Raw genomic sequence first — 15896 nt, forward strand, 5'->3', positions numbered from 1 at the left:
CTATATCTATATATCTATATATATATATCTATATCTATATATATCTATATCTATCTAGATAGATATCTATCATATATATCTATATATCTATCATATATATCTATATATCTATCATATATATCTATATATCTATCATATATATATATATATATATATATATATATATATATATATATATATATATATCTATCTATCTATCTATCTATCTATCTATCTATCTATCTATCTATCTATATCTATATCTCTATATCTCTATATCTATATTTATATATCTATATTTATATATCTATATATCTATATCTATATCTATCTAGATAGATAGATATCTATCATATCTATCATATATATCTATATATCTATCATATATATATATATATATATATATATATATATATATATATATATATATATATATATATATATATATATCTATATATCTATATATATATCTATATATATATATATATATATATATATATATATATATATATATATATATATCTATATATATATATATATATATATCTATCTATATATCTATATATCTATATATATATATATATATATATATCTATATATATATCTATATATATATATATCTATATATATATATATATATATATATATATATATCTATATATATATCTATATATATATATCTATATATATATATATATATCTATATATATATATCTATATATATATATCTATATATCTATATATATATATATATATCTATATATCTATATATATATATATATATCTATATATATATATATATATATATATATATATATATATATATATATATATATATATATATATATATATATATATATATATACATATATATATACACATACATACACATACAACAACATGGATAAAAAGTCATACAAGTTCTTTCAATTTGATCAATGATAATATTGACAAATTCCTCCAGGAGGCATCTTTTTAAACATTTTCCCTAAAACTTTTCCCGAATAAAAATGTTCTCTGATATCATTTAAAAATATATATTCTATTAAAATACATTTTGTAGTCAAAATATTCTTACATAAGTCCCAAATAGTTTCAATAAATATGATAGTGTCTAGTGTGTTCAATTCTACATCTTGAATAAAAAACCTGATCATGTCTATTTTCAAAATGGTGATCTGCATCTTAAATAATTACATACTGTATTATAGATTATATAAACATACATTTGACCACCCCTATAATGGTTCATACCATTATATAATGCTTGATCATGCCCAGCAGGTTACATCGTAAAATATTTAGACAAAACAGGCAGATTTATAGACTACAATAAACATTAAGTGTTCACAATACACTTTTTATATATAATATTTGAATCATCTAATTATAGCCTAAAAATGTTACTTTTTAAAAAATAGATGTCTAAAATTGCACACAGAATTATACAGAAAACAAATGCTGAACTCTGATACTGGGTACCCTTCGGAAGAGCGTTTGTATTTAAAGGCACAGGCACAAAAAAAAGCTTAAATTATATGATGTAATAAATGATCTGATGAATATTTTGCGCTGTAACCTTTCAAATAGGGGTGGGCGATATGACCTAAAATTAATATCACGATATTTTTCATCTTTTGAACGGTGACGGTATAATATCATGGTATTACTTTCAATAGCAAAATAATACACATCTCAAGGAAGAACGGACAAAAGAAAGTCTCACTTCTATCGCTCTTTAAAAGATTTGGTTTGGGTCATTGTAAATCCTCAGTCTCGTTATGAGCTGATCTTCATTTCTCTGTGTTGGTGGAATAAAGCAGGCGAGTCAGCCGCACCAATTTATGAGCAGACAGAGCAGGATTCTCGCGATGACCACCAGCGCAATTCCGCTCTTTGTTATGAGCCGTAGTTTCAGTGTAAACTTAGTAAAGGTGAGTTTCTTTGGCGATGATGTGTACAGTGTTAGATTTTACATTTAGCGGAGATTTGCGCTGAACACGCAGTGAATGCAACGCATCGAGATTCGGGCACCTTCTCCGTAAACACTCGATTGATCTCAGCTGGTGGATCAACATTTACCTCATGTCATGATCGCTGTCATCTGCGCCATTATTATTATTATAACTTTAGGTGAGGTTTGCAAACCTGTGCACTTTTCACTCTTCAGCCGTTTGCATTTCCTGCAGTAACAAAAGCTCCCTGTTATCTGACAGCGGGAAGCGTTAAGTGACTGACAGCTAATATGAACCAATACAGCAGCAGGGTAGAGCGATTCAGTAAGTTTTTAGAGAAAATCGAATCAGATTGCACTACAATCATTATATTCAGACACACAAATGCTCCCAAATATATTATGAGGGCGCATAGATTACATTTCGGGCACACATGCGACCAAAATGGTTGCAATTTCGAGCCCTGTAGTATAAGGACTTGTATTCAGACCACAACTGAACGTTTGAAGAAAATTGAATGCCTTATTATTTAGAATTAGCTATTATTGATGTAAATGCAGCCGTTCAAGGCGCATAATTGATTTATTACGGTATTGACGGTATTAGAAAATCCATGTCGTGGCGCAATGTCACACCGGTGATGACTATGACACCGGTGTACCGCCCACCCCTACTTGCAAACCCAATCTGGAGACACAAAAGAATTATTATACATCTTGCAAAAAGGGGCATGATAGGGGCCCTTTAAAAGTCAAAAAAGTAATGAAGAAATTAAGATGTGTAAAATGTGCAAATATTTTTACAGCAAAACAACACAAGAAATGTGACAAATATTGGGTAGCAAATCAGAAATTCCACCCCCATTACTTTGCCTAACCCAAATTTTCTGCTCAAGTTGAAGATCTTGTATTTGTAATAAAGACACAACTGAACTGATTTCAGTGCATTCCCAACAAACACGTTGCACATTCCGCATCACTCCCACTGCCCAGTTCGCATTGACTTTGTATGTAATTTACTTGCGCAAATACTTACATTTGCATTTGGTGTAAATCACGGGTGCCTAAACTTGGTCCTGGAGGGCCGTTGTCCTGCATAGTTTAGCTACAACTTCCTTCAACACAACAGCCTGCAGCTCGAATAGCTGTGTCTAATTGGGGTTGGAACTAAACTCTATTGGACACTGGCCCTCCAGAACTGAGTTTGGGCACCCTTGGTGTAAATTATATGCTCTCACAGATAGGCATGGGACGATCACCGTTTTCAAACCGCGGTTTGGATAAGACAAGGTTTTAAAACCGCCAAAAATTTCTGCTATACCGTTCCTAAGGTATGTGTAAGATTTTTTATTTACGTTTTTTTTTAGGACAACAGTATCTGCAGCAGAAAATATATCCAAAGATGCCGTTTTAAACTGAAAAGAAATCAGTTTTTGAAACTAATGAAGACAGCAGAAGTCAATGTTTTAATTGAGTTATTTAGCCTGACATGTTCACTGCTCCAGAATATTACAAATGTTTCTCAAAATAAAATATTTTGTGTTCAAAAGGGAAAAAAGTTGTAGTTTTTTACCCAGACATTTAAAAAGAACATATTTAGAGCAGTAAACAGTACCGCGAAACCCTGATAATTTTATCGAAAGTTACCGTCAGAATCTTATACCGGCCCATGCCTACTTACGGACCACATAAAATGATGTAGCAGGTCAGAGTTGCACCGCAGGCCTCGAGATTGACCAGGGTTTCTGCAGGTTTCACAAAGTTAAATTTAAGACTCAAGACATTTTAAGACCATTATGAATGAAATTGTAGACTTATAAAGGGCCAAACGCCAGGATTGTTTTAAATGGCAGAGATGGAAAAGATTTTTATTTGCTCAATAAAAAACAATTATAATTGAATATATTTAATAATACAATAGTAATTTAATAATAAAATAAATAATTTTGATATATCTTATTAAAATATTTGAAATATTGTGTAAAAACTAGCAAGCTCTACTTTATCCATACTTTTTTCCAACATAAACTTTCTTTAAAATAAATGAACAAACGTTTTAAAAACTATAATAAAATAAATCTACACACAACAATCTGTCCAGGTCGGCGTCCTCAGCAGTACATACATGGAGCACTTTCAAACAAATGTTATTGTATGGAAAATACTTAAACCATTATGGTAAACGGAGTTAAATATTACCTTTTTAAATAAAAAGTTAAGGCCACGTGTTAAAAAAAAAAGTGTTGGCCAGATTGGGTAGCAATACATGAATAAAGAAAAATTAAGACCCGTTTAAAAAAAGATTTAAAACCTACAGCACAAGTACATTTTTAAGGCCTACAATTTAGATTCTGAGATTTAAGACATTTTAAGACCCTGTTGACACACAAGGTTAAAGAGACTCTGACAGTCAAAAAAAAGCTAAATTATTTACTCACTAGGGCTGGGCGGTGTGATGGTATATCATTACAGTGGAATGAAATGTGTACCGTAAGAACTTTTTTAATAATATTAAGTTCTGTCCACATAAACCGATGAAATGTGACACAGTGAAATTTGTTGTTTTTGTCATCCAAATTCATATTTTTGTATTGATATTTAGAATAAAAATAAAATACAAAATAATCAAATAAGATCAAGTCCTTTTCTTAAATATTTGGATTCCAAAAGAAAAAGGCTTCAAGAGGGGGTTCAAGCCAAAACAACAAACAAACGTTCTCTAACTGAGAGAAAGGGAAGAACTGAATAATCTATCAAAGAAAAGAAAAGAAAAATACATCAAAAATACTCTCACTCCCTTACTAACTTACCGGAGAAACTGGTAACAAAAAGAAAAATGGCACCCCCTCCCTACTAACCCAATCCCAAATTAACAGAATAAAGAGTGGATAACAAAGTAGTATTGAAAACAAAAATTAACTTACAATCAAAAAGAGTTCGAGGCAAAAGCTATTTCATTTGATCAAAAGCATCAACAGAACTTAAACAAATTAAAGCTCCAAATCAACAAATTATGTTTAAAGAATCAAACTAAATATATATTTATAAAGCCTCACAAAAACAAAGCCTCCACACACACACACAAAAACACACTGTTCTAGTGGAAAACTGCTGTTTAAATGCCCATTGCTTTTCTCGTCCTCCAATCACGGAGTGGTTCATAAGTGGCAGCAGGTGATGGTCATTAGCTCCTACTAGGGTGTAGCAGAGAAAGAAAGAAAAAAATAAACAAAAAAAACAAATACGTCCTGGGACGTAACATTTCGTTACAGTGAAATATACTTCCTCATACCATAAAATAACAGTTTAGTCATACCGCCCAGCCCTATTACTCACCATGTACACCAAACACTTATAAAAGAAGATAATCAGAAAAATGTTGAAAGCTGGACCCCATCGACATCCATAGACGAAAAAAAATGCTATGGAAGACAATAGGGGATTCCATCATTCTTCAAAATATCTTCAATATTTTGTTTGTTACATGTTCAACAGAAGAATTTAACACAAAGAGATTTGGGAAACAATGGAGGCTCAGTAAATGGCAGAACTTTCATTTTTTGGGTGAACCTACAACAGCTATCAGTTTCCAGCTTGTGTAAATGAAGGGAAACTCCTTTTTTCTGTCTTTATTCAGTTTTGTCATGTTGCACATCTCATTCAGACAGACACTTACACCTTATATATAAAAAACCTATAAATAAATAAAAGCACACCCACTTCTAAACCCCGACAAGATGTATCTATGGCAACAGTGTTGTTATGGAAACCTAGAGCAAAGGCTTCCCTCATGACTAGCGGTGTGCTCAACTTCAACCCAAACACTGTTCAAACATTCATCCACATTCACTTACAGCTCTGGAAGATAAATTATTAAAGTTTGTAGCACTTCGGTTTATATGCCATTACCAGGTTCTTGTTCTTGGTAAAATGTTCATTTGAGTTTTATTCTACAAACAACAGATAACACTGCATGTCTTCAGACTTTGACATAAAATACTACAATTTAGATTATTTTTATTAGCAGAAAATGACAAACAAAATGAAAACATGGAATATTTTATATGTAATAATACATTTTTGATTATTTGGACAATTGTGATTATTTTTTTTTTATTTCCCCTTTATTTAAGAGGTATTTTCTTCACAATTTCATGTTTGAATTAGGGGTGGGCGATATGACCTAAAATTAATATCACGATATTTTTCATCTTTTGAACGGTGACGGTATAATATCATGGTATTACTTTAAATAGCAAAATAATATACATCTCAAGGAAGAACGGACAAAAAAAAGTCTCACTTCTATCACTCTTTAAAAGTTTTGTTTTCGGTTTGTGTCATTTTAAATGCTCAGTCTCGTTATGAGCTGATCTTCATTTCTCTCTGTTTGTGGAATAAAGCGGCACTAATTTATGAGCAGACAGAGCAGGATTCTCGCGATGACCACCGGCGCAATACTGCTCCTTGTTATGAGCCGTAGTTTCAGTGTAAACTTAGTAAAGGCGAGTTTCTTTGGCGATGATGTCTACAGTATTAGATTTTACATTTAGCGGACATTTGCGCGGAACACGCAGTGAAAGCAACGCAACAAGATTCGGGCACCTTCTCCGAAAACCCTTGATTGATCTCAGCTGGTGGATCAACATTTACCTCATGTCATGATCGCTGTCATCTGCGCCATTATTAGTATTATTATTATTATTATAACTTTAGGTGAGGTTTGCAAACCTGTGCACTTTTCATTCTTCAGCCGTTTGCATTTCCTGCGGTAACAAAAGCTCCCTGTCATCTGACAGCGGGAAGCGTTGAGTGATTGACAGCTAATATGAACCAATACAGCCGCAGCGTAGAGCGATTCAGCAAGTTTATAGAGAAAATCAAATGCTCCCAAATATATTATGAGGGCGCATAGATTACATTTCGGGCGCACATGCGACCAAAATGGTTGCAATTTCGAGCCCTGTAGTATAAGGACATGTATTCAGACCACAACTGAACGTTTGAAGAAAATTGAATGCCTTATTATTTAGAATTAGCTATTATTGATGTAAATGCAGCTGTTCAAGGCGCATAATTGATTTATTACGGTATTGACGGTATTAGAAAATCCATGTCGTGGCGCAATGTCACACCGGTGATGACTATGACACCGGTGTACCGCCCACCCCTAGTTTGAATATATAAGATCTTCAAAATACACATTAGGGCTGCACAATATTGGGAAAAATCTGACAATGCGATTTTTTTTGCAGCGATAAATATCGTGATTTGGGCCTAATCTCAATAATCATTTTCCTTATTAAAGGATAATGATATACATTTCAACATCAGTTGTTAATGCTTTCAGATATAAAAGAGTACCCCAACAATGACTGAAGCCACAAAAAATAGAGGGTCCATTAAATGGCATAACATACATTTGGCTGATACATTTTCGGTGGCTGAAAAATCAGTACACCTCTAATTTCAACACACTTTTAGATTCCTATTGTGGAACATTTCTGCTGTGTGATTGGCTCTTGATATAGAGTAAAAAAGTCCAGAGGTTATGTTTGTTATTGACATAGACTGTAAAATATATGGACGTAGCATCCGTGACGTCACCCATAGGTTTCTGAACACTGCAAAAGAAGCTACAAGTAGGCGCGGCCAACCGTCGCCATTTTGTTCGCGCGTAATCACACCCACAGCGGGATACTAAATAAGGGCAAAGAGGCGGAGAGTGAGCGGAGCTACACGCGGGGAAAACGCAAATTACTTCCAAACACTTCAAATATATTCTGTGTTAGTAAATGCAAGACTATTGATGAAATCCAGCACCACAGCACTGTATGACAACGCTTCAGATGACTGTTCTAGAGCCTACAGCTAATCAATCTGTCAGATTCTGGAGTGCTTTACGGGTCTAAAGAAAAATATTAATGATAAATGATCTTAAATAAAACAAATACATTTATAGAGATGTATACAAGTATATAACTTTACTCACATGGGAAACGAGGCCACATGAATAGTTTGTGAGCACAATTAAATGCACACAGCATCCCATATCATATGATAATTGTAGGAAATAAGTCCGAAAAGCAACTGACTGTGTAAAGCCACATAAAACAACACAAAAATACGATGAATATGCCGAGATCAGTGGCTAATCTGCCGGATTCAGCTGAGGTGAAGTGACGGCGACCATCAAGACCCAGCTGTCACTCAAGTGGCCACGCCCTTAATTATGCAAACTTAATATAACCTAAAATAAAGGAAATGGATGAGTTATAAAATAATTCACCCCCCTCACAGTTGTCATGGAGGGTAATAATAGCTTTATGAACCAAAATCGTTCTTTATACCAGGTTGTAAACACCTTTTTTTCTGCTGTAAAGTTGGCCATTCTAACAGTGGGCTCAATTGCAATTTGCTCTATTATGGAGCCAGGACTAGCGGAATTTTGATGAATTGCAGTTTCAGTTACTTCCGTATTGGCTTTCCGAGAGAGAGCGGGAGGTTGCCGCTTGGTTATTGACAAATTTTATCACGATTCGATATAATGTAATATGGTTTATCGGCCCAACCCCTAATTAGAATATGAATACAATGTCGCTAAATGATTTAAATAGCTCTACTGAGGAATATTTCATCGATTTAGACTGACTGGGGTGATTTTTTATATGCAGAAATCAGCATAAAATGTAACAAATTACAAGCGTATAGAAATAAATAAAAGTGAAATAAACATCGCTTTGAGGTTTACTGGGGAGTCTAAGAGTATTCAAATACAATAATTGAACAATCAAACATAAAATAACATGGTCATCATGATATAGATAATTGTATATAATAATATCTTGATTTTTTAATCTTTAATAAATAATCTAATCCTGCGATGTGACTATTGTGGATGCACACATTGCAATATCAACGCTCAACCGATATACTGTTCAGCCCTAATACACATCTTGGTGAATTTCCTCACAAATCATGATCAGTTATGTCTTATGAAAATGTAAATAGTTAAAAAAAACATGTAGACAGACAAGTATCAGTATTTGGTCTGTGCAAGAAACTGCAGCTAATAATTAATAAATAGAAGTTTAGTCACTGTTCAAGGGTTTCTGCAGATATCAATGTCAAATTTAAGACTTTTAAGACCATTAAGTATTGAATTTAAGACCTCTCGCAATCTCAAAAACACACGAGAGAAAATGTAAAATCATAAACTTAGTGGTAAAATAAATGTATTCAAAGTGAACTACTAAAGACAGGTTAGATGCACCATTGAACTACAGAGAAAAAACAAACAAACAAACAAACATCTTAAGGCTGATTTATACTTTCCCCTGGCGCCGCATCGCACACCTCACGAAACAGACGAGGCTTTTATACTTGACGCGTTCGCCATTGAGATATTTTTTTAAATGACGGGGCGGTCAAAAGAAGCAGACAACAAAATATCTGACGAATAAAAAGAGAATCGTTAATATCAATAAAGATGTTATGGCGGTCGCCATAATCACGCTAAGTGGGGGGGCACACAATTAGACTAGTGAAATTAGACTAGATTACAATTGGACTAGTGAAATAAAGAACAAGAACACCACAAAAACCAAGCAACAACAACAAAAAAGAATTTAAATGAGCATTAGATGTAGCATTACATGGACATCGGAAAAATAAGACCTGTGCAAAAATATTTAAGCAATTTAATACTTTAAATATTTAATATTTAAAAGTAAATTAAAGACTTTTTAAGGCCTTAAATTTCCATTTTTAAATTTTAGATTTTTAATTTTTTGACTTTTAAGACTTTAAGACCCCGCGGAAACCCTGTGTTCTTGACTGAGCAACATTAATAATTGTAATCGATAACTAATATATCCAAGCTACTTGGATCATTTGAAGTATCTAAAACTTATAACACTATTTCATTTATACTGTTTTTCAGTTTCCATGACCAGAGAGGCTTACTAAGGACAGAAATGCTGAATTTTGTTTTGTGTTGATGTGAAAATCATCTTGAATTGTACATACCCACAGTACATATACATTTGTAATTATGTTCATATCTATCTACAGACCTCTGATTATTAATAGCAACCTGCACATATTTTCATCTATTGTAAATCTCTGTTCATAGTTAATGCAACCTGTATATAATGTTCATAGCACTTCCATCTGTACATATCACCATAGTTTTTCTATACTTGCACTTTATAACTTTAATATTATAACTTACTTACCTATATCCTGCACTAGCTGCTATTGCACTCCTGGTTAGACCTAAACTGCATTTCGTTGCGTTGTACTTGTACATTTGTAATGACAATAAAGTTGAATCTAATCTAATCTAATCAAAAAAAAAAAAAAAAAGATCAATGATTGAGGTACAGTAAATTCCTCAGTATTATAACTAGTACTGTGGTGTTTAAAAACTGATAAAAATGACAAAAGGTAGAAATGTAACTACAGTTTAAACTGCTTAAATTAAATACAACCAGAAAAAAATATTAATAAAAGCCAAATAAATACTAATAACTTCACACATATATATATACACCATCACACTAAAAATTATATATGGGGCACAAATAACAAATTTTTAAGAACTGCCCGACTTATTTTAATGTAAATACATAAAATATACACATTGCAATATCGATGTCCAAACAATATATTGTTCAGCCCTAATACACATTGGCGAATTTCCTCAAAATAGTCAGTAATGTCTTATCAAATGTCTTACCTGCATTTCGTTGCCTTGTACTTGTACATGTGTGATGACAATAAATTTAATCTAATCTTATGAAAACGTAATGTTCGGAAAAACATGCAGACCCACAAGAATCAGAATTGGGTCCGTGCAAATAACTGCAGCTATTAATGAATAAACAAGTTTATTTACTGTTCTTGACCGAGTAATATATTATATTAATTATTATAATCGATAACTAATATATCCACTTTAAGTACCTAAAACTATTTAATTTGTACAGTTTTTCAGTTTCCATGACCAGAGAAGTTTACTAAGGACAGAATAATCTGGATTTTGTTTTGTGTTAATGTGTAAATAAAAAAGATCCGTGATTCAGGTCCAGGAATTTGATCAGGATTTTAACTCGTACTGTAGCATTGTTTAAACTAGGACTGCACGATATTGAAAAAAAATCTAACATTGCGATATTTTGTTATTCTGCAATATATATTGCAATAAGAATCCAATTTCGCGAGAAGACTTGAATCTCTCTATTTTAGGAAGTATTTATAATATTAGATGGATTGGGCAGATTCTGTTGTGCGAGTGTACATCTGCATAAAATATAACAAACAATAAGCATACATAAATACAATAAAGAAAAACTAAAGTGTTTTATCATTTTCTGAGTACTCTTAAAGTATTTAGGTATACAGTAATAAAATATTCAAATGTAAAATAAAACTAGAGTTTTCATATTAATAATTATAAAAATGATTCGTTATTAAGTTACACACAGTACAATTTCTTAAGCCTGAATGCTTTTAAAATCTTCATAGTCACAGGCCGCAAAAACACATGCAAATGATAAACTATTATCCAGACTCAACATTTTGTATACTCGCAATGTAACTACAACGAATGATCACATTATCAATGCTAAAGTGATATATTGTTCAGCCCTTGTTTAAATAGAACAGGAAAAATATTAATATAAACCAAATAAATAATAATTACTAGATATTTTAAAAAATTAAATTAAATTAAAATTTGTATATGGGCCACTAAAAAAAGTTGTAAATTTTTTTTGAGACCTGCATGATTTATTTATTATTAATGTAAATACATAAAATTGTCAAAATTGAAGGGGGAAATGCTCATTAAGTGACTTAGTCAAAGACCTGGTGAGTAAGCAAGTTCAGAAGACTAAATTTGAATAAGCAAATACACAATCCCACGTCATCCCATTGCCACTGCTTTGTGGGATTAAATCAGACATAAATAATGAAGTTTTTACTACTGATCCATTTAATTTGTTGATTAGATTTTATATTCACAAGTGAACATTTTTCATAAAAAAAAATAAATAAATAAAAATAAAAACTTATTTTAAAACCCCCTTTATTTTATAAGGGGGGTTGAAAAAATAATTTGTACTATTCAAGTACTAACAAAAAGGTAAATAAAACTGTCCAGTTATATTCTGTTTTAAATATAGAATAGTCCTGCTTGTCTATAATAGTAAGAATTTTAATTATGTATTTATTATTGTTTTTATTATGTATTGTTATTATTATTATTTTAAGCTTAATAACAAATAATCTCTGTATTATTCAACATAGTACTAACAGAAAGGCAATTAAAACCGTCCAGTTGTTTTCTGTTTTCTCTTTGAGCTCTTTGCTCAATGTAATAAATTCTGCTTGTCTATGACTGCAAGAATTTTATTTATTATTTATTATTTTTGTCTGCTTTCTATTAATGTACACAAAAAAAAAAAATTTTTTTTGCTTGTTCAAACTACTTATTTAAATTAAGCTTAAACAACACAATTCTTGGGATTTCATTGGAAAAACTTAATTTTTTATATTCAATCCACATAAATTTGTTAAAAGTGTTAAGTTAACTTAATCAATTTGTGTTAGGACAATATGAATGAATTGTGTGGAACCCTGCATTTTTTACAGCATATTAGTATTATTAGTAATATTATTTCGCTTCTATCACCCTGGATTTATAATATTTGATTTAATTGTCATGTATATGTCATTTGAAGCCAAATAACAAATAATAAATACATAAAAACTGCTATTGATTCATTGACTTTGTTGATTAGGTTTCATATTCACAAGTGTAAATTTTCAATCAAAAACCTTGTTTTACATTATAAAGAGTTGAAAAATTATCTCTGTACTATTCAACATAGGACTAACAGAAAGGCAATTAAAATGGTAGAGTTGCATTCTGTTTTCTCTTTGATTAATGTAATAAATTCTGCTTGTCTACAACTGTACAAATGTTATTTAATTATCTATTTATTATTATTATTTTTTAATGCTTTTTATTATGCATTACAGTTGTCATTTGTATTATTTCGCTTCCACCCCCCCTGGCTTTATAATATTTGATTTAAATATCATGTGTCTATCGTTTGAAGCTTAATAACAAATAATAAACACATAAAAAATAAATAATTAAATCAGACTGCAGGAAAAATGCAAATAAGGCACAAATGTACTTCCACGAGTGGCCAAAAGAGGGCACTTCTCCATAATGAATGAAATGAACTTTAACCCAATTAAAAATAACGGCTTAATTAATACACTTGGATTATCAAGAAACACTGAAATCCAACAATCTAAAACAAGCGAAGACAACAACATTTCAACGACCACAAATGAGTAAGAATACACATAAGAGGAGCAGGTGCATTACTCAAGCACGGTTTTATCACCTAAAACTCAATTTAATCCTCCTACAAGACACAAACTGTATGAATTATTTAAAGGGTTTTGTTGCATAACAATTGAGTCAATCATTAAACCACCAACAGTTATCTGAAATATCTGGCGGGCGAAACAAACCCAGATCCACAAAGAAACACAAGCATCAGCTATTATAAACTAAACATACACGCTTAATAGTCAATTGAAGATGTTTAGATGAAGTAAATGACTGGATGATGCTAAACTAAGAGCTCGACTCCTTTAAACAGTCATGTAAATAGACTGTAAGTGCGCCCAAGGCAAATAACGGACGTGTGTTAGCTAGCATGCGAGCTATTAAAACTGTGTTCAGCTCTATCAGCATTATAACGTTAGCATTCTCCATCACACTGCAGAAGATCCTCCATCAAAATATCGTTACAGTGTCAGGATTAGCATCATCCTTACCTGCTGTTTACTGATGTTCCTGATGACGGGAACAAAGTGACGCGCTCCTTTCCTCGCTTCTGCTTTTGACGAACATAAAAAACCGATAACTATTAAGTGCGTTATAATCCCAACAGAGATGCTGGTATGAAGTGCAACTGGATACAAAGTGCCTTTGATACACTGTGCGACAGGAATGTAACAGATACAGCGAGATGGGCGGGAAACGAGCGGTTCGGAAGTTGGGTGTGATTGGGCAAGAGGCGACGACGTCTTTGTGGAACTGCTTGACGTTTGAGTTGGCCACTGAGCGGATAGAACACGTTGGGAGCTTCGCTGTGATTGGATGGCACGGCTGTCAATCAAGAATACTTGGGCGGTGATGTGGCTCACAGTTTGATCTTGGGTGTGGAGTGGAGAGTATATACATTTTTTTGTGTTTTTATTAAGCTGAGGTGAATAATATTCGCACAGAACCGTCATGTTTATACGCTGTTAAGATTATATGGTCAGGTTAGGTCTTATATTATCTTAATTCTTGTCAAATTAAAATGTATTTAATTTTTCGATCTATTTTTATCGCCACATACGCGTGTCGATAACAGATAAGGATGCCTAGCGTAACGTAAACTTTATTCATTCATTCGTTTTCTTTTCGGCTTAGTCTCTATTAATCTGGGGTCGCCACAGTGCAATGAACCGCCAACTTATCCAGCATATGTTTTACACAGCGGATCGTAAACTTTATGTAAAATAATATTTTATATGTGTCATGGTCATTAAATTGTGATGTCATAGACATTTTAATTAAACATTTACATCTATAAACTTCTCTTTTCAATTGATTTATCATGTATGGGATTTAATTAACATAAAATAACTTTTAAAACATATCAAATAATTTTCCAGGCATGTTTATGTTCAGCACAATAGAATATTATAAATTTGAATTTGATTTGTATCATAAAATAATACAAATACTAATAATAAATCAATAAATGTATTACTATTAATAAATATTAATAATAAATTTGAGTTGTATTATTCACAATAGGATAATACAAATATAATAAATATTTATTATAGAATAATAGAAATATTATCATTTTTCTTAATCACAATATTTACATTCATTCATTCATTTTTTTGACTTAGCCCCTTTATTAATAAGGGGTTTCCACGGCGGAACGAACTGCCAACTTATCCAGCATATGTTTTACACAGCGCATGCCCTTCCAGCCACAACCCAGCACTGGGAAACACCCATACACTCTTGCATTCACACACATACACTACAGCCAATTTTAGCTTATTCAATTCCTATAGCGCATGTGTTTGGACTGTGGGGGAAACCGAACATATTTGATCTACGAGTGCACTTAGTTATTATTTTGATATTGAATGGTATTTTAAACGTTTTTTTTTAACCATTTCCAAACCTATGAACTGCCTCAATTATTTAAAGAGTCACATTAACAACTCTTTTCCCTGTAGCTATAAGTGAAGTTTACTAATACTACACAGATGCTGGCACAGATTGCTTGCGTTTTGGTTTTAAGCCTTCTTAAGGATTTCTCAGGATTCATTTCCTTCCATGGAAGTCGGAAAAGACCCCCTCGACCCCCTCTCTTGACTTAAGCTGTTCAAGTGACCTAAATTACAGCAGGATTTACCTGTTGAACGGCATGAAATGTTGAACATACCCCCACTGCATATTAGTCACCTTTTACACAAATAGCTACTTAAAGGGATATTTCACCCAAATTAAAATGTACTCATTCATCCACCCTCAATTGGTTTCAAACCAACAAAAGGTCTGTCAATATCCCCACCCCTTCTGGGAAGACTTTTATTACAGAGGGAAGCGTTTTACATTTACACATTGAATACTTTGTCTCCGAGAGGTCTAACTTTGGATTTGGATTTGTAATCCTTTTTGTAAGTGTATTTATATCTTATACAGTCAAATGTATACTAAATATATGCGTAGACATTTCCTTTTCATTCATATTATTAACCATATATTAAAACTACATAGGACTTACATTTGTAACAGTATATGTGATTTACCTTGACCTTTATAAACCTTTATAACCTTTGTAAATCACAGTATATGTGATTT

General features: G+C 32.1%; 1 protein-coding gene across 1 annotated transcript in view; it reads right to left on the reverse strand.

Annotated features, from left to right (window-relative positions):
* LOC130218156 (carnitine O-palmitoyltransferase 1, liver isoform) overlaps window positions 1–14000 on the reverse strand; it is a 55658-nt gene extending 41658 nt beyond the window's left edge. Inside the window, exon 1 of the mRNA XM_056450233.1 lies at window positions 13796–14000. The gene's annotated coding sequence lies outside the window, so the exon portion shown is untranslated. The remainder of the gene's footprint in view (window positions 1–13795) is intronic.
* Between the last annotated feature and the right edge of the window lie 1896 nt (window positions 14001–15896).

Source organism: Danio aesculapii, chromosome 24, assembly GCF_903798145.1.
Source record: "Danio aesculapii chromosome 24, fDanAes4.1, whole genome shotgun sequence".
Lineage (NCBI taxonomy): Eukaryota > Metazoa > Chordata > Actinopteri > Cypriniformes > Danionidae > Danio > Danio aesculapii.